The following is a 20,357-nucleotide window of genomic DNA, read 5'->3' on the forward strand; positions in this document are numbered from 1 at the left end:
AAGAAAGGGGGCTGTTCTAGTTTGCTAGCTGCCAGAATGCAATGTACCAGAAATGGAATGGCTTTTACAGAGGGAAATTTAATAAGTTACAAGTTTACAGTTCTAAGGCTGAGAAAATGTCCCAATTAAAACAAGTCTATAGAAATGTCAAATTTAAGGCATCCAGGGAAAGATAGCTTGGTTCAAGAAGGCGAATGAAGTTCAGGGTTTCTCTCTCAGCTGGAAGGGCACAAGGCGAACATGACGGCATCTGCTGGCTTTCTCGTGGCTCTACAAAAGGGACTCTCTCCAAAATGTTTCCTCTTTTAAAGGATTCCAGTAACCAACTCCACCCTCAGTGGGTGGAGATACACCTCCATGGAAATCATCTAATTAAAAGTTACCACCCACAATTGGGTGGGTCACATCTCCATGGAAATAATCAAAATGCTCCCATCCAGCAATATTGAATGAGGATTAAAAGACATGGCTTTTCTGTGGTCCACCACAGATTCAAACTGGCACAGGGGCCAAGGTGAGAAGGAGGATATATGATAACTCCCAGCCTCCTACAGTCTAGCTGTTTGTACTAAATTTAGATTGTGTTCAAGTTGAAGCAAAAGGGCATAGCACATGTTGTGGAGAATTGGTCTTCAGCAAAAGTATGCGCCTGCTCTCCTATTCCCACAGCATCTTGTCTGAGCCTTTCCTCAGTCCACCGACAAACCCACACATTACCAGGATGTGAGCTGACCTCCAGCTTGCTCTAAAACTCTGGACCCTCAGCATGCTGTCCTCCTTCCCTCCTCTCTGCTCACTCTTCCTTATGTTCTCCTCACCACCCGTGTTCGCTGCCTGCCTCTTAGGGTCACCAGGAACCCACTGCACCATTTTTTCCCTGCCCCCTGCCATTTTCACTGTCCTGCTCTACTGGCTCCATCTGTGGTTCCAGGGACATCTGCCCTGTCAATGCCCTCACCCTACGCACGCACACCCTCTCTCTTTCTCCTCTCTTCATCTAACTTCACAGGAGGAGAATTATTCACTCCAGATCCATTTATTTCAGTGTGGTTCATTTGCTTCTTAGCCCCTCAAAGTTCTGCTTTCTAACCCTATCACCTCCTGGAAACTGTTCTCCCCAAACTCCCCAGAGCCATCCCAATTCCAGACTTAGCACCTTACCATTCCCTGGCTCCATCTGAGCCTTTGACATAGCATTTCTGGATCCATGTCTCCTCTTCCTTCAGAACCCACAGATCCTCCTCACTCTGCAAAGACCTTCTCAGGACCACTTTCCCCAAGAAGGATTCCCTAATTGCCCTCTGCTAAGACCTTTCCTGTAGCACTTACTCATCCCACTCTCCTCCAAGAGATCAAATATGCCCCTCTTCAGGGAAATATCTGTTTCCTTTCTCAGTGCCAAGGATTGCTCATTATTTATTTTTACCCACATAGAGACTAACATAGTGCCTGCCACCTAACAGAAATTCAACATACACTCCTGGGTGAATGACTGTAGTCCTCTATGTTTAAGACCATAATGAAATAGTTTGAAAAAGAGAACTGGGAAATTTATCTCAGCAAGTCACAAATCTCCAAATTCAGAATCTTGAGTTAATGTGGGTACATTTTGTTGATTTAGGCACATTGATTTTAATTAAACATTCATTGACATTTTATTGAGTACCTATGTAAAATGTAAACATGAGGAGCAATTTATCTAAAAAACAAAGAAGTGTAGAAACAGTTTGATTTAACATGTCACTATTACTTTTAGTTTGAACTCATAACCTCAGATGATAAATTACAACATAATAAGTAAGAAAGGAATCAAGCTTTCGGAAGAAACTTCCTTAAGATTGGTGCTATTAAAAGTAAGCAAGAGGGCAGGTCACGGTGGCTCAGCAGGCAGAATTCTCGCCTGCCATTCCGGAGACCTGGGTTCGATTCCTTGTGCCTGCCTATGCAAAAAAAAAAAAAAAAGTAAGTAAGAGGGTTTGAGTCCCGGAGCCTGACCATGCCAAAAAAAAAAAAAAAGTAAGCAAGAAAAATATCAATCTTACAACCAAGCCATATTTTGTACATAATATTTTTTAAATGCAGAAATTTAAGTTAATAATTTTTTATCATAAGCAAATTCTGTAACAGTAATTCCCCATCACTTTTGGTGAATGAGAGTGGCCCTTTACAAAGCTCAATAAGCTACCCTTCTGTGCTGGTTTAAAACTGTTATGTACCCCAGAAAAGCCATGTTTTTCTAATCCAATCTTGTGGGGCAGACCAGTTGTTGTGTGGGATCTTTTCATTAGGTTATTTCCATAGGGATGTGACCCTGCCCATTCAGGGTGAGTCTTAATCAGCTTACTGGAGTCCTTTAAGAGGGAAACATTTTGGAGAAAGCCCAGACACAGACGTTTGGAGATACAGACAGAAATGCCCCCTGGAGATGCTAAGCTAGGAAATGAAATCCAGAGTTTGCCCTGGAAGAGCTAAGAAAGGATCCACAGGTGCTTAGAGATAGCCACTGGAATCAGAAACTGAAAGCAATGAACTGGAAGCAAGGACCAGCAGATGCCGGCATGTGCCTTCCCAACTGACAGACATGTTCCAGATGCAGCTGACTTTCCTCCAAGAAAATATCCTCTTTGCTGGTACCTTAATTTGGACATTTTCACAGCCTCAGAATTATAACTTGTAACTTAATAAATTCCCTTTATAAAACCCAAACCATTTCTGGAATACTGTGTTCTGGCAGCATTAGCAAACCAAAACATCTTCCTATCTTCTCTCCTTGTTTTCTCCTGCCTCAAGAATCAGACAACAACTTTAAGGACCCAGCCAATCCGGTGACTCAGCTTAGAAGACAATTTGTGGGGCAGGGCACAGTGGCTCAGCAGGCAGAGTTCTCGCCTGCCATGCTGGAGACCCAGATTCGATTCCCGGTGCCTGCCCATGCGAAAAAAAAAAAACAATGTGTGGCCACAAAGATGATGATGCTTATCCAGGAGCATCCTGGAGGCACTTGCTACTGAAATCAGTGGGCAAGTAGCACACAATGCTTATTCTCCCAAGAGTTTCTGACAACAGTGCCAAAGCAGCACTCACTTCCCTTCTCCTAAAGGTTGAACTCATCTGATATCTGTCCAAGTTGAAGGGTGCTCTGGTTTCCCAATAGTAGGAAGACCAGAGAAATGTAGACCTATGTCCAGAGAAAAGACAGACCTACATCCAGAGAAATGCAATAGGTTATAGAGCAAAGTACAGGTGATATCAGTGATGTTCTACTTCTCTTGATCAGATGGTGGTCAGGAGCTGCCAGCAGCCATGGAGGCTTGGGAATTTATGTTACCCAACCCTTCTCTGCCTGGCTGGACTCCAGGCAGAGAGTGGGTTTGCTGAGGTAGAAAAACACCTGCAAAGCTAGTTTTCTTCATGTCAGAGAGACACCCAAGCTAATCTCACTTCACTAACAACCTGTTTGTAGTTCCCCGAAGCAACACCTTTTAGGAAACCTCCTCTCATGGGCAGCATGAGAATAAAGGGTTAGCACAGAGTAGATTATTACAGAGATGGCTGAAAAAATTAGGGTACTTTCAGGTGAAGAGACCCAGAGCTACTAAAAAGATATATTAGTATTTTGCATTAAATTGTGTTGCATTTGAATATCTTTTTTGATGGGGAGGAAATAGGGAAGAGTGTGACAGAGAGACAGATTAAGCAGTGCAATATTTTATTATTTTCCCTAAAATGATAAACATTAACCATCTGTTCCTATTTTATCAACGCTTTCAAAATATTATTAAAATGTAGATTCCTTGAAGTTAGCCAGGATCTTTCAAGTGAGAAATGACCAAATTTTCCTTGGTTTCAACTGCTGAAGACTGATGTGGCACTTCTGGGTGAACCCCACCATAAGAACTACCCCCAGATATGTCAGAGACTCCTCAGCAGGCACATCTAAAAAGGGACATCCATCTCCTATCTTGAACAGCAGCAGCCTTGAGAAGCATGATGCCTTCCTGTGCCTGAGGGGCCCTCTGCAGCCCAAGAGAAGATGATACACAGCAACAACTAGATTCCCCATGGGAAAGAAAGACACCTTCAGAATGTTTGAGGAACAGGGGGAGTCAAGGAATAAGACAGACATCTCACCCAGGACCCATTCCATAAGCACTACAATCCACCCTTTTATCCAAACAGGGGTAGCCTCTTTAGTAGGTGTTTCCTGGTACTCAGTCATGATCAACTACCAAAATAAACTGCTGCATTGATTGGGTGAGGGCAGAGACTCAACGCTAGCATCCCTTCTGTGAAGTCTTTCATGAGTGCCTCACCTACCTACCCCAGGTACCAAGGCCACTCCCTACAGAACCCTCACTGTACAGACACCCACTCTTCCTTCTAACACTTCACTGAACTTCCTTTCTGTCAATCCAAGATAATGAGCTACCTGGAACAGTGACCATACTGTATGCTATACATCTTCAGTGCCTAGCTGAAGTATTTGACACATAGGTTCTCAGTAAATATTGCTTGAAGGAATACATTAGAGAAAAAGTGTTTTTATCAGAATTTTTTATCTTTGTTCCAATAGGTTTTTGTTTGTTTGTTGTTTGTTTTCTGACCAGAAAGATGGGAGGGAAATAGAATCAAAATAAATCTCATAGGGAAGGGTAAGTAGATGAGATTTGGCATTACTTAGTTCTCCTTTCCCTTTGGGGGAAATAACTGTGCCCTTGAATTTCTGCACTAAGTCACCAAGGAGGAATTGAAATTAAAAACCTTGGAGAGTAATTAGCAACAAAACGTTCTAATGTCAAGAAGTGAATTTTATGAGACCATAGTCGTAATATTAATTGGGCCTCTGTGTAGCCAAATGGTGAAATTATTGCTCCAATACAAATAGGCCCAAAAGAAAAAAAACAGCCTAAAATAGTACAGATATTACAAATCAGGACAGAGATAATCTCTCTACACATAAAAAGCAACTATTTGCTATGCTTTCACAATTCACTTGAGATTAGATGGAAAATAAAGCTTGTTTGCTTAGCATAGCTCTACCTACTTCATCTCTAAATTGCTATGGAATTGGAGTTAGGAAGGGAACTGGACTTTATTCCCACCAATTCCTCATTCTTCTCGCCTTGAAGCATAAGAAGTTTGAAATGTTCGTCCACCAAATATTTATCCTATTATGGGCTAAGCCCAGGGCACAAGATGCTCACAGTCTTCCAACACAGAGCTTTCCATATAGTTGGGTGATAGAGACTTTGAACCAATTATCACACAAGTGAATCTTAGTTAGAGACATAAGTACTAGCAAAGAAGAGTACGGTGTACAAAGGGAACATCAACCAGGGACCTGACCTACTTTGGCAAGTCAGGGAAGACATTATGGAAGAAATTATATTTAACTGTGAACTGATGATGCAGAGTAAGTGTTCCAGGCATAGGAAGCAGCACTAAGTGAGGTGAACTAATGGGGAAGGAGATTGATGTATCCAAGGAATGGAGAGGCCAGTATGACCGGTATGTGATGAGTGAACAAGCAAGTAGTAGAGAATGAGAAGAGTGTGCTAGAGTGGGAAGCAGGCCAGGTCTTAGGGCCTTGGTGGATCCCATGACATTGGGGCACCAGCCATTGCCAGGCCTTGGGTCAAAAGCAGAATGAGAAACATGAGTAAGACCAGGACCTAAGACCAGGCCCCTCAAGGAAACCCTGGAGCAGCCTAGGCAAAGGTCTGTCCACTTGGGAGCTGGGTTCAGAGGAATCACTACACATTCACCAATTCCCTAAGCACCCAACAAAGGCTATGCAGAAGTATCCAGGACACCTCAGAACCACTCCAAACTTCCCTCTCTTCCTTAAGCCTATTCCTCCTTGATCCCAAGATGGCATGCTTGAGCATAAGCTAAAACACTCATTTCCCAGACTCAGAGGGGAAGAGCAACTTACTTTCCTAAAGAGCCCACTCTCTGGAGTCTGTAAGGGGTTCTGGGACTCACTGCTTCACTTACAATCTCAACACATTGCTAGTCACCCACAGCCCTGCCCATGCTAAGGGTCCAGGCAAAGGATATCACCAGACATTCCAAGAAGCAGTTGAGCTTGAATCGGATCGAAAACTGCTGCTAATCCCTTGAGGAACATTTGGTAAAGGATGAGAAAAATGTCTTTAAAGAAGAACTACCTTGCAAGAACACACCTAGGACATGTGCCCGGAACATGAGGGCACCCCCACCTAAGGAACAACAGTCCTATTATTCACTCTGTCACCAGTGAGGAAGAGCAGCTCTAAGAAATGAAGACTATTCTGTTCTCCAGTTAGCTCTGAGGGTGATGGGTCTGTGTTTATAATATGCGTTCATGAATTATGTAACAATCAGAGATGGGATCCCAACTCAAGAAACTGCCATGCTGGGAGCCAAGACAATTTTGCATGAGAACTCGTCACAGGATAGCCCCTGACAAAAACACACCCAAACTCAGCCTGCCCCATCCCCCACTCCAGTTTGTCACTCTAGTCCACTGCCAGCCTTGGGCTTTTTCAAGTTTCAAGTGACCTAGCAACAGAAAATAGAGCTTGTAGGCTCTAGAGTCAGAGGTGGGTTCATATCCTGCTTCAGATATTTCCCAGCTTGGTGACCCTGGGCAAGTTGCTTAACCTCTCTGAGCATAGTTTCTTCCTCTTTCAAATGGGAATAATAATAGCATTTATTTCAGGGATCATGTGAGGATAATGCCTGCGAAGCTCTCAACACAGGGGCTGGGGCATGACAAATGTTCACTAAACATTAGGTGAGGCTTGGAGGTTTTCAAGCCACACTCCCTTCCCCACTGGCTTAGATCACTTCCCAGAAATACTGACCCTCCTTGTATTTAGAGAAAACCTACCTCTCCACAAGCCAGGCTCTGAAAGCTGGTTTAGGAACCCCAACCCAGCTGGGATGCACACACATTATTGCACCACATTTCTTCCACATCACCCTTTCACCAGCCACACTTAGCTCAGAACCAGCCCCTTCCCCCAACACCAAAAAGTATCTGTTTCCACAAGTAATTTCCATGATGCAATGCCACTGAGCACTATATATCCCATCGGTTCTCCTCCATGACCACCATATCTCCTGCTCACAGCGACTCTCCTTAGAGCCACAGACAGGGTCCTCAGCTGCCGAGGCATAGATCTGTTTCATTTTGTACTGGTTTAAAGGTCAAAAATGAATTTCTCCCATTATTGTACTGTGTCTTGTCACACAGATTCTCTGTTTCATGGATTAGTCACAGTCTTGCTATCAAATTAAATATTCCTCGGTGGTTATTTTTAGAGAAACCTTTAACTCTACGTGGTGCAGAGATGTGTGTGCACCTAGAGCTCTGAAATCCAGGCATTACCAGATGGGCTCCAAATTGTGGGGGGCTCAGATTCTTCTAGAAAGCAGCAAGAGGCTGGCCCTGTTCATTAGGACAGTAGAGTCTGGAGCCTGACTTTGTACATGAATCCCCTGCCCAGTCCAGACTAAACCCCCAGGTCTTGGATGATCCAGTTATCCAACTGTCAGTCCAGTAAAGGCCCAAAGGAGGCTCTTAACCCAACTGTGAATTAAGCAAAACATGCCTGTGCTATCCCAACCTCTCTCTCGGCTCTCTCCTTGTTCCTAATTCAAGGGCAAAAAGGACATGTCCTTGTACCCTGACCTCCAAGAAAGTCTGTTTTCAGTAAAGAGCCTGTCATTCTTCCTGACTGAGGCCTGAGTAAATAACATTGGTCATACCCCCATCTGCTCCAATGGGGTCTGTATCTTCACAGGCTGGCATTGATAGAGTAGTGAGACCCTCAGAACAGAATTTCAGATTTAGCTGGGGTGGGTGTGCATGGGTGAGTTGCTACCTGCACTCCCACTTGCAAGCTATACAGACCTTTGCCTTAAAGAACTCATAGTAGAGCTGACACAAGACCCACAGCAAATATCTAGACAACAATTGAAGACAGGAGTCAGTACTTCCCTCTGGGCCATACTCTGTGTGGGGTCACAGATTTCTCACCCCTGATGCTCCCTTCTATGTGAGGGTCTCCGTTGGCTGGAATACCCTGGGCCTCTTTCACCTAGAGCAAGTGAGACTGAGGGGGAAAGAGGAAGTAGGCTAATTCTGGAGTCAGATTGCAGGCCCATTTGGCCTCACATTAAGCTCCTTCCTCCCCTCAGCTTTCACTGGTGAAGTAAATGATGTTTTGGCCTGTGTTTAGTTCTTAATTTCTCCAAAGTTGAATGAGAAAGGGGTCTACTTTTGGAGACCCTCTCAGAGAGCCCCTGCAGGCTATAAACACAATGGATATTCAGAAGCAGGAGAGGTCATACAGCCTGAAAAAATCCAGAAAGGCTTGGCTGAGAAGGCAAGGTTCAGAGAAAGAGCATGATGGGACATGGCTCAGAAGTGAGGGGAAGCACAGAGGGAGCAAAAAGCAGAGAAACATGAGAAGCGGTGACAAGGCCAGTGTATCTAGATCCTAAGATTTCCTTGGGGAAGATGACAGGTACATGAAGGTAGACAGCAAAGGCTATGCAGTCAGTATACACTAGACCAATCTGTTGGTCAAGACATGTTTCCTGAAGGTTCTGCCACGAGCAGGTAAAGTGGCCAGGGGAAAAGGCGACAATGGCTTGGAAGAGAGCAGACAGAGAGGCTGCTGAGACATAGGCTGTGGTTCCCAGCTGTCTAGATACAGTCATGGTACTGAAACAGGGCAACAGGAACCACGTGAGGAGACTGTCAGGAGAAAGAGTGTGACTGTGAAGATGGGCAACTGGCAGGAGCACTGGGGGTGGGGGAAACAGTCCAGGAGGGAACAAAGACTTGACTTCAAATTGCTCCATCAGGTCCAAGATGGCGACTTTAGTTCGCCCTCCAGACCAACTAGTAAATAGCCAGAAACAGAATAGAACAACTGCTGGGGCCACATCAGTAACTGGACACACAGCGTACACCAGTCAGAACAAGCTGGACCAGCTGCAGTCCCACCCAGAACCGTGAGTCCCCCAAGCCACAGAGGCCAGAGCCCCTCCCCCACAGGCTGCTTTCCAAAGTGGAAAGGAAACGGACTTTACTAGCAGCAGGGGCTGAGTGCAACCAAGCTCCAATTGTAGAATTAATTTTAAAATTCTAACTACTAAAAATATGCCCCCAGCTCAGCTGAACCTTGAGTAAACTGAAGTTGTTGATTTTTGCCCTGGTGCAGAGATTTTTGGGGGTTAGACAGCACAAAATACTTGAAAGGATCTGGGCCCTGAAGGAAAGGAGGGGGCACATAGAACCTGGATATACATAGAGCAATGTGCTGACTTAAGCTCTTGATTGGTAAACCCAAGGAATGGGGGTCCTGCTCTGAAAAGGATTTTTTTTTTCTTTTCTTTTTTATGGCTGTGTTTCTACAACTTGACTGTTCTTTGGATACAACTGCAAGGCTTCTAAGGTTCCAACTGCCCCAGGCAAGGGTGGAATAAAGCTTGTCTGAAAGCTTGTCTGGAGGCTGTACCTTCCCCAGGAGAGGGGTGGGGACCAGCTCAGGTGGAATCCCTCCCTTAAGAAATTCAGACCCCTGGGTCTGGAAAACTGAAGCCATTAAAGCCAGCCTACAACCTCTCCTCTTTCTCAACCATGCCCAACAGGGAAAATCTGCTGAAGTTAAAGGCACTGTATCATTTTATTCTGGTGGGACCTGCAGACAGACAAGTACCACATACTGGGCAGGACAAGAAAAGCACAGAGTCTAGATGCTTTGTAGGAAAGTCTTTCAACCTGCTGGGTCTCACCCTCAGGGAAAACTGATGCAAGAGACTCTTTCCTCCTGAGAGGAGGCCAGCTTGGTCTGGGAGAATCTGACTGGGGTCTATAATACCTAAGTAGACCCTCCTAAGGGGGAATAAAAGGCACCATACAGGCAGGGCAAGAAACAAGAAAACAAGAGCTGAAAAATTCTGATCTGTTAAACAAAACCTAAGCTAGAGGTCTAGAATAAGCTGAACTGAATGTCAAAGAACAGATAGACAACAAAGTCATGCAGCAAGAAAATCCTAGGTAAAAAAAGTGAAAATAATCTCCAGAATAAATTAATTAAGGAAATAAAAATGTCTAGATGCTAGCAAAAAATAACACATCATACTAAGGAAATTGAAGACATGGCCCAGTCAAAGGAACAAACCAATAATTTAAATGAGATCAAGAGTTGAAACACTTAATTCAGAGTGTTCAGACAGACTTGGAAAACCTCATCAAAAATCAAATCACTGAATTGAAGGAAGATTTAAAGAAGACAAGGGACAAACAAAAAGAAGAAATCAAAAGTCTGAAAAAACAAGTCACAGAACTTATGGGAAGGGAAGGTACAGTAGAAGAGATGAAAAAAATGGAAACCTACAATATTAGATTTCAAGAGGCAGAAGATAGGATTAGTGACTGGAGGATGGGACAACTGAGATTCAACAAGCAAAAGAAAATCTAGGAAAAGGAATGGAAAAATATGATCAGGGATGCAGGGAAGTGAACAACAACGTGAAACACACTAATATATGTGTTGTGGGTGTTCCAGAAGGAGAAGAGAAGGGAAAAGGAGGAGAAAAACTAATGGAGTAAATTATCACTGAAATTTTCCCAACTCTTATAAAAGATTTAAAATTACAGATCCAAGAAGTACAGCATATCCCCAAACAAAATAGATCCAAGTAGACATACTCCAAGAACTTACTAATCAGAATGTCAGATGTCAAAGAGAAAAACAGAATTTTGAAAGCAGCAAGAGAAAAGCAATCTGTCACATACAAGGGAAGCCCAATAAGACTATGCATAGATTTCTCAGCAGAAACCATGAAGGTGACAAGACAGTGGTATGATATATTTAAGATACTAAAAGAGAAAGACTGCCAACCAAGAATTCTATATCCAGCAAAATTGTCCTTCAAAGATGAGGGAGAAATTAAAACATTTTCAGATAAAAAATCACTGAGAGAATTTGTGACCAAGAGACCAGCTCTACAAGAAATACTAAAGGGAGAACTAGAGACAGATATGAAAAAACAGTAGAGAGAGGTGTGGAGAAGAGTGTAGAAATGAAGACTATCAGTAAAGGGAAAAAGAAAAAAAGTTAGATATGACATATAAAATCCAAAAGGCAAAATGGTGGAAGAAAGTACTGCTCTTACAGTAGTAACACTAAATGTTCTGGATTAAACTCCCCAATCAAAACACATAGACCAGTAGAATGGATTAAAAAATAGGACCCATCTATATGCTGACTACAGGAGATGCATTTTAGACATAAGGATAAACATGGGTTGAAAGTGAAAGGTTGGGAAAAGATATTACATGCAAACATTCAGAAAAGAGTAGGAATAACTATACTAATATCCAACAAATTAGGCTTCGAATGCAAAACAATTAAAAGAGACAAAGAAGGACACTATATATTAATAAAAGGAACAATTCAACAAGAAGACATAACAATCATAAATATTTCTGCACCAAACGAGACTGCTCCAAAATACATGAGGCAGACACTGAAAAGAGAAATAGACATATCTACCATAATAGCTGGAGACTTAAATTCTCCACTTTCATCAATGGACAGAACATATAGACAGAGGATCAATAAAGAAACAATACAATAAACAAACTAGACTTAACAGACATTTATAGAACATTTGTTCTAGTTTGCTAGCTGCCAGAATGCGTACCAGAAATGGAATGGCTTTTTAAAGGGGTAATTTAATGAGTTGCTAGTTTACAGTTCTAAGGCTGAGAAAATGTCCCAATTAGAATTGATGCCAGTCAAAGGCATCCAGGGAAAGATACCTTGGTTCAAGAAGGCTGATGAAGTTCAGGGCCTCTCTCTCAAGTGAGAAGGCACATGGTGAACACAGTCAGGGCTTCTCTCTCGGCTGGAAGGGCACATGGCGAATACAGCGTCATCTTCTAGCTTTCTCTCCTGGCTTCCAGTTTCATGAAGCTCCCCAGGAGGCATCTTCCTTCTTCATCTCCAAAGGTTTCTGGCTGGTGGACTCTCTGCTTCGTAGTGTTGCTGTCTCTGAATCTCCCATTCTCCAAAGTGTTTCCTCTTCTACAGGACCTCAGAAACTAATCAAGATCTACTCAAATGGGTGGAGACATGTCATCCCCTAATCCAGTTTAACAACCATTCTTAACTAAATCACATCATCCAGGGAGATGATCTCATTACAGTTTCAAACATACAGTATTGAATAGAGATTATTCTACCTTTATGAAATGATATTTTGATTAAAACATGGATTTTCTAGGGAGCATACTTCCTTTCAGACCAGCACAACATTACACCCCACAACAGTAAGATACACCTTTTTCTCAAGTGCTCATGGGTCATTCTCAAGGACAGACCATATGCTGGGTCACAAAGCAAATCTCAATAAATTTTAAAAGATTTAAATCATGCAAAACACTTTCTCAGATCATAAAGGAATGAAGTTGGAAATCAATAATAGGCAGAGGGCCAGAAAATTCACAAATATATGGAGGCTCAACAACACACTCTTAAACAACCAGTCACTCAAGGAAGAAATTACAAGAGAAATCAGTAAATATCTTGATGCAAATGAAAATGAAAACACAACATATCAAAATTTATGGGATGATGCAAAGGCAGTGCAAAGAGGGAAATTTATAGCCCTAAATGCCTATATTAAAAAAGAAGAAAGAGGGTGGGCCATGATGGCTTAGCAGACAGAGTTCTCACCTGCCATGCCAGAGGCCCAGGTTTGATATCTGGTGCCTGCCCATACACACACACACACACACACACACACACACACACACACACACACAAAAAATATATATATATATATATATATGAAGAAGGAGAAGGAGAAGAAGAAAGAGCAAAAGTTGAGGAATTAACTGTTCACTTGGAAGGACTAGGATAAGAACAGCAAACTAACCCCAAAGCAAGCAAAAGAAAAGAAATAATGAAGATTAGAGCAGAAATGAAGAGTAGAATGAAATTGAGAACATGAAAACAATCGAGAAAATCAACAAAACCAGAAGTTGGTTCTATGAGAAAATCAATAAGATTGATGGACTCTTAGCAGTTGACAAAAAGAAGAGAGAGGATACAAATAAATAAAATCAGAAATGAAAGAGGGACATAACCACTGACCCCACAGAAATAAAGGAAGTAATGACAGGATACTATGAACAACTTTATGCTATAAACTAGACAATGAGATGAAATGGACAACTTCCTAGAAAGGCATGAACAACCAACATTGACTAAAGAAGAAATAGACGACCTCAACGAACTAATCACAAGTAAAGAAATTGAACTAGTCATTAAGAAGCTCCCAAAAAAGAAAATTCCAGGATCAGATGGCTTCACATGTGAATTCTACCAAACATTCAGGAAAGAATGAATGCTCAAACTCTTCAAAAAAGTTGAAAAGGAGGGAAGGCTACCTAACTCATTCTATGAAGCCAACATCACCCTCATACAAAAGCCAGACAAACATACTGCAAGAAAAGAAAATACAAACCAATCTCTCTAATGAATATAGATGCAAAAATCCTCCACAAAATTCTTGCAAACCGAGTCCAGCAGCACATTAAAAGAATTATACACCATGACCAAGTGGAATTCATCTCAGGTGTGCAAGGATGGTTCAACATAAAATCAATTAATGTAATGCACCATATCAACAAATCTAAGCAGAAAAACCACATGATCATCTTGATTGATGCAGAAAAGGCATTTGACAAAATTCAACATCCTTTCTTGTTGAAAACACTTCAAAGGACAGGAATAGAAGGGAACTTCCTCAACATGATAAAGGGAATATATGAAAAAACCACAGCTAACATCATCCTCAATGGGGAAACACTGAAAACTCTCCCCCTAAGATCAGGAACAAGACAAGGATGTCCACTATCACCACTGTTATTCAACATTGTGTTGGAAGTTCTAGCCAGAGCAATTAGACAAGAAAAAGAAATACAGTGCATCAAAATTGGAAAGGAAGAAGTAAAACTCTCACTGTTTGCAGATGATATGATACTATATGTCGAAAACCCTGAAAAATCCACAACAAAACTACCAGAGCTAATAAAGGAGTACAACAAAGTGGCAGGTTACAAGATCAACACTGAAAAATCTGTAGTGTTTGTATACACTGTAATGAACAATCTGAGGGGGAAATCAAGACAAAAATTCAATTTACAATTGCAACCAAAAGAATAAAATATTTAGGAATAAATTTAACTAAGGATATAAAAGGCCTATACAAAGAAAACTACAAGAAATTGCTAAAAGTAATCACAGAAGACCTAAATAAATGGAAGGACATACCGTGTTCATGGATTGGAAGGCTAAATATAGTTAAGATGTCAATTCTGCCTAAATAGATTTATAGATTCAATGTAATACCAATTAAAATCCCAAAAACTTACTTTGCAGAAATGGAAAAACCAATAGCCAAATTTATCTGGAAGGGCAGGGTGCCCTGAATAGCTAACAATATCCTGAGAAAGAAACATGAAGTTGGAGGTCTCACACTACCTGACTTTAAGGCATATTACAAAGTTACAGTGATCAAAACAGCATGATACTGGCATAAAGATAGATATACTGACCAATGAAATCAAATAGAGTGTTCAGATATAAACCCTCTCATCTGTGAATAATTGATCTTTAATAAAGCAGTCAAGCCAACTCACCTGGGACAGAACAATCTCTTCAATAAACGGTGCCTGGAGAATTGGATATCCACATGCAAAAGAATGAAAGAGGATCCATATCTCACACCCTATACAAAAATTAACTCAAAATTGATCAAAGACCTAAACATTAGATCTGAGACCATAAAAGTTTTAGAAGAAAATGTAAGGAAATATTTTATAAATCTTATAATAGAAAGCAGTTTCCTAGATCTTGCACTCAAAGCACAAAAATTAAAGAAAAATAGATAAATGGGAGCTCCTCAAAATTAAACACTTTCGTGCATCAGAAAACTTCGTCAAGAAAGTAGAAAGACAGCCTACACAATGAGAGACAATATCTGGAAACGATATATCAGATAAGGGTCTAGCATCCAGAATATATAAAAGGATTGTTCAACTCAACAACAAAAAAACAAACAACCCAATTACAAAATGGGCAAAAGACATGAAACAGACACTTCTCAGAAGAGGAACTACAAATGGATAAAAGGCACATGAAAAGACACTCAACTTCCTTGGTTATTAGGGAAATACAAATCAAAATCACAATGAGATATCATCTCACACCCACCAGAATGGCCATTATCAATAAAACAGAAAACGACAAGTGCTGGAGAGGATGTGGAGTAGGAAAGACACATTCATCCACTGTTGACGGGAATGTAAAATGGTACAACTATTATAGAAGGCAGTTTGGTAGTTCCTCAGGAAGCTAAGTATAGAATTGCCATATGATCCAGAAAACCATTGCTAGGTATCCATTCAGAGGACATGAGGGCAGGGACACAAACGGACATTTGCACACCAACGTTTATAGTAGCATTATTTACAATTACTAAGAGATGGAAACAGCCCAAATATCCATCAGCAGACAAGTGGCTAAATAAGCTCTAGTATATGCATACGATGGAATATTATGCAGCTGTAAGACAGAATAAAGTCATGAAGCATGTAACAACATGGATGGACCTTGAGGACATTATGCTGAGTGACATTAGTCAGTAACAAATACTGTATGGTCTCACTGATATGAACTAACATTAATGAATGAACTTGGAGAATTTCAGTTAAGAACAGAGGCCATCAGGAGATAGAAATAGGGTAGATTTGGGGTAATTGGAGCTGACGGATACAGATTGTGCAACAGGACTGATTGTAAAAGTTCAGAAATGGATAGCACAATACTACCTAATTGCAGCACAATAATATTAGTACACTCAATGAAGTTGAATATGAGAATGATAGGGGGAGGAGGGCTGAAGGCACAAATGAAACCAGAAGAAAAGATAGACGATTGATTTGAACAGTGAATAAACAAGTATTTGCAAAGTCCCTATGCTGGTTTGAAAGGCTGTATGTCCCCTAGAAAAGCCATGTTTTAATCTAAATCCCATTTCATAAAGGCAGAATAATCCCTATTCAATAGTGTATGTTTGAAACTGTAATCAGATAATCTCCCTGGAGATGTGATTTAATCAAGAGTGGTTGTTTAACTGGATTAGGTGACAACAGGTCTCCACCCATTTGGGTGGGTCGTGATTAGTTTCTGGAGTCCTATAAAAGAGGAAACATTTTGGAGGAAGAAAGAGATTCAGAGAGAGCAAAGAATGCTGCAGCACCATGAAGCAGAGAATCCACTAGCCAGCGCTTTGGAGATGAAGAAGGAAAATACCTCCTGGGGAGCTTCATGAAACCAGAAGCCAGGAGAGAAAGCTAGCAGATGACACAGTGCTCGCCCTGTGCCCTTCCAGCTAAGAGAGAAACCATGACTGTGTTCACCATTTGCCTTCTCACTTGAGAGAGAAACCCTGAACTTCATTGGCCTCTTGAACCAAGGTATCTTTCTCTGGATGCCTTTGATTGGACATTTCTATAGACTAGTTTTAATTGGGATATTTTCTCGGCCTTAGAACTATAAACTAGCAACTTATTAAATTCCCCTTTTTAAAAGCCATTCCGTTTCCGGTCTATTGCATTCCTGCAGCTAGCAAACTAGAACAGTCCCCTTGGGGAAAGTGCAAGAAAGGGGGAAAATTCAACTTCCCCAGTTGGAGAATTCCTGATATTCTCGCAATCAGTGGGGACAACCAAATCAATAGGCCGAGCCCACAATCTTAGGGTTTGTTTATATGAAACTTATCCCCACAAAAGATAGACGAAGCCTACTTAAAATTAGGCCTAAAAATCACCCCCAATGAGATCTTCTTTTGTTGCTCAGATGTGGCCTCTCTCTCAGCCAACAGTGCAAGCAAACTCACCACCCTCCCCTTTCTACGGGGGACATTACTCTCAGGGGTGTAAACCTCCCTGGCAACATGGGGCAGAAATCCTAGAATGAGCTGAACTCAACATCAAGGGATTGAGAAAACCTTCTCGACCTAATAAAGGAAGAGGTGATCCTTCCCTTGAGGAAAAATACAGCCAGTAAATGAACAGATAGGAAAATAGGCATCTTCTCTAACCACCAAAGAAAAGCAGACTGAAGCTATAATCTTTTACCCATCAATCAATACAAATTTTCAGAAGGACAGTATGCTGGCAGTTAGGAGTACAAGAGCAGGCTGCCCCAGGTATTTTCAAATGTGGTGGGTCCAGATGACCCTCCTACCAACAAATATGGCAAGTGGGTATCAAAAACCCCCAAAATGTTATTTTTGTGAGACATGGATCTGGAGAGAGCTCCACTTCTACTAAAGTTATCCAATGCAACACTGTCAAAAAAATATCGAAAATGACCCAGATGACACCAGTAGAGGATGAATCGATTGAACATGGGGCATTATCCCATGCAGATGTATGCATCCAATGACAACCATGAAAGCTGTATATCAACATGAAGAATATCAATGATGTAACATTCAGCAAAAAATTATAAAGTCTAACCTCTGTTTACCACGTGATTATAATTACACAAGAACAAATGCACATAGAAAGAAATCAGAGTAAAATATACCAAGAAGTGACTACTTCCTTCTTGTATGCATTTTCCCAATAAACATGGGTTGCTTTTATGATAAACCTACCTATATAAAGCAGTGTAAGTTCTTCAGGAGAATAACACACAAGGAGGATAGAGAGCTGGGCAGCACTGACCGCCCTGTACTCTGGAGTACACCCTCCAACCTGATCTTGCACAATATGAGCTGGGCATACCCTGGCTTGGAGCTCTTTCCTCTTGGTGACGAGCAGGGAGGATTTCTCAAAGCTTGTCTGTCATGATAGAGAGATGGGAATAGCATTAGTCATGCATTCCTGTGCCCAGTATATCCTCTCTTTCTTCCCAACCTGGCTCATCTACTCATTCACTCCAGCCAGCCCAGGCCCCAATTTCCAGGGCAGAGGGCCCATTCTTCTCTTTACCAATGGCAAGGAAGAACTGTGGCCTCTCAGAGCAGAACCCTAGAGCTCCTCAAGGCTCCTCAAAAGTGCTTAGAGAAAGATTGCTGCTCCCATTCACTATGCTTCCTGCCTCTACTTCCACATCTACAACTCCCTTTTCTCCAGCTGGGCTTCCGGCCCCATCGCTTACTTCACTGAAATGCCTGTGCTGAGGCCCTGAGGATGAGTTGTGATCATAAATCTGGTGGTCACTTCCCTGTCCTTGTCCTATCTTTCCTGCTCAGCAGCATCCAGCACAGTGACCACACTTTTCTTAGAATACTTACCTCAAAAGGCTTCAGAGAAACTATTCATGCTTGGTTTTCCTCCTATCTGGCTGCTCCCTCTCAGTCTCTATTCCTAGATTCTTCATGTTTCTCTAACCTCTACCCCCAAATTAAGTCCCCTTTTCATCCCTATCTTCTGTCCTCTTCTGCCCGGTATTGTGGCTTTAAACACCATCTAAATCATAATGTCTTCTAAAGCTGTGCCTCAATCACTATCGCACCAGCTGTCTTCCTGACTCCTTAGATATCTAATAGTATTTTGAATTGAAAGTGGCCAAAGTACCCTACCTTCCAGTCTTTCTCACAGCAGGAGACTGAATCTCCATCTCTCCAACCCAAGGAAACATTCAAGCAGTCATCCTTGGTTCCCTTCTCCTTCCCTACATCCGTTGTACAGTGAGTTCTATGACTCCACAACCAACTACATCCCCAATCTCCCATCACTCCAGGTCATACCACCTCTCTCTCCACCTGGATATCTGCAGCCTCCTTGTTGGTGTCTGTCTGTATTAGTTAGGGTTCTCTAGAGAAATAGAATCAACAGGGAACACTCGCAAATACAAAATATATAAAAGTGTCTCACGTGACCGCGGGAACGCAGAGTCCAAAATCCGCAGGGCAGGCTGTGAAGCTGATGATTCCGATGGAGGGTCTGGATGAACTCCACAGGAGAGGTTCACCAGCCGAAACAGGAAAAGGCTGTCTCTTCTGAATCTTCCTTACAGTGATTAGATTAAGCATCACTCATTGCAGAAGATACTCCCCTCCGGCTGATTACAAATGAAATGAGCTGTGAATGTGACTGACATGATCATGATTTAATTCTATGAAATGTCCTCATCAAACAGACAAGCCAGCACTTGCCCAACCAGATAAACAGGTACCACCACTTGGCCAAGTTGACACATGAACCTGACCGTGACAGTGTCTCTGATTCTACTTTTGCCCCCTACAATTCTCCCAGCAGCCAGAGTAATTTTTTAAAGGTGTAAATCAGAGTATGTCTCTTCTCCAGTCAAATTCCTATGATGGCTCCCCAAGAAATAAAGCCCAGCTATTTACTCTGCCTTACTCTGCTCTCACCACTGCTATTCTACATTGTATTAGAAGTCCCAGTCAGTACAACTAAAATAAAACCATAAAGATTGGAAAGGAAGAACTAAGGCTGTCTTTACTGATAGATAGAATTATTATGTATGTAGAAAACTATTAGAACTAATAAGTACATTTAGAAATGTCACAGAATATAAGAACAATACATAAAATTGAATTATGTGTCTATAAACTAGTAATAAATATTGGGAAAATTTTTAAAACATTAATTTCCAATATCTAAAAATGCTAGGGATAAATATAATACAAGATGAGGAAAGCTATAAAATATTGCTGAAATTAAAGACCTAAATAAATAGAAAGCTATTCCAGGTTCATGGATTGAAAGTAATCAAGACATTATGGCATTAAAATATAGAGAGAACAGGGCTATCAATGGAAGAAAATAGGAAGTCCAGAACTAGAACCATATACATGCAATCAAGTGATTTTTGATAAGGGTACCAAAACAATTCAATGAGAAAACAAAATCTTGTTTTTGTTCAAGAATAGTGCAGAACCACTAGATATCCATATGTAAAAATCTAAACCTCAACCTTGAACTTCCACCATACACAAAAATCAACTAGAGATGGAATGGATCATTGCCCTAAATGTAAAAGCTAAAATTATACAGATTCTAGGAAGAAAGAAAACAGATATATCTGTGATCTTAAGTAAGGATTTCCTTTTAAGGAAGGCACTAAACACAAAAGAAAAAGTAATAAATTGGACTTCATAAAAACTAAAAACTCTTGCTCATAAAAAGCATCATTAAGAAAATGAGTAGGCAATCCACAATGTAGGAGAAAATATTTGTAATACATACCTATGACAATGAATGTGTAGCCATAATATATAAAGAACTCTCACAATTCAATAAT

At 41.3% G+C, this 20,357-nt stretch overlaps 1 long non-coding RNA gene across 1 annotated transcript; it reads right to left on the reverse strand.

Moving 5' to 3' along the window:
- Positions 1-1,831: 1,831 nt before the first annotated feature.
- LOC143657916 (uncharacterized) lies at positions 1,832-19,176 on the reverse strand. The gene is made up of 3 exons (XR_013163024.1): positions 18,965-19,176; positions 17,740-17,926; positions 1,832-1,940 (listed from the first exon to the last, which is right to left on the reverse strand). It is a non-coding gene; the product is annotated as an uncharacterized LOC143657916 (long non-coding RNA).
- Between the last annotated feature and the right edge of the window lie 1,181 nt (positions 19,177-20,357).

This window comes from Tamandua tetradactyla, chromosome 15 (assembly GCF_023851605.1).
Source record: "Tamandua tetradactyla isolate mTamTet1 chromosome 15, mTamTet1.pri, whole genome shotgun sequence".
Classification (NCBI taxonomy): Eukaryota; Metazoa; Chordata; class Mammalia; order Pilosa; family Myrmecophagidae; genus Tamandua; species Tamandua tetradactyla.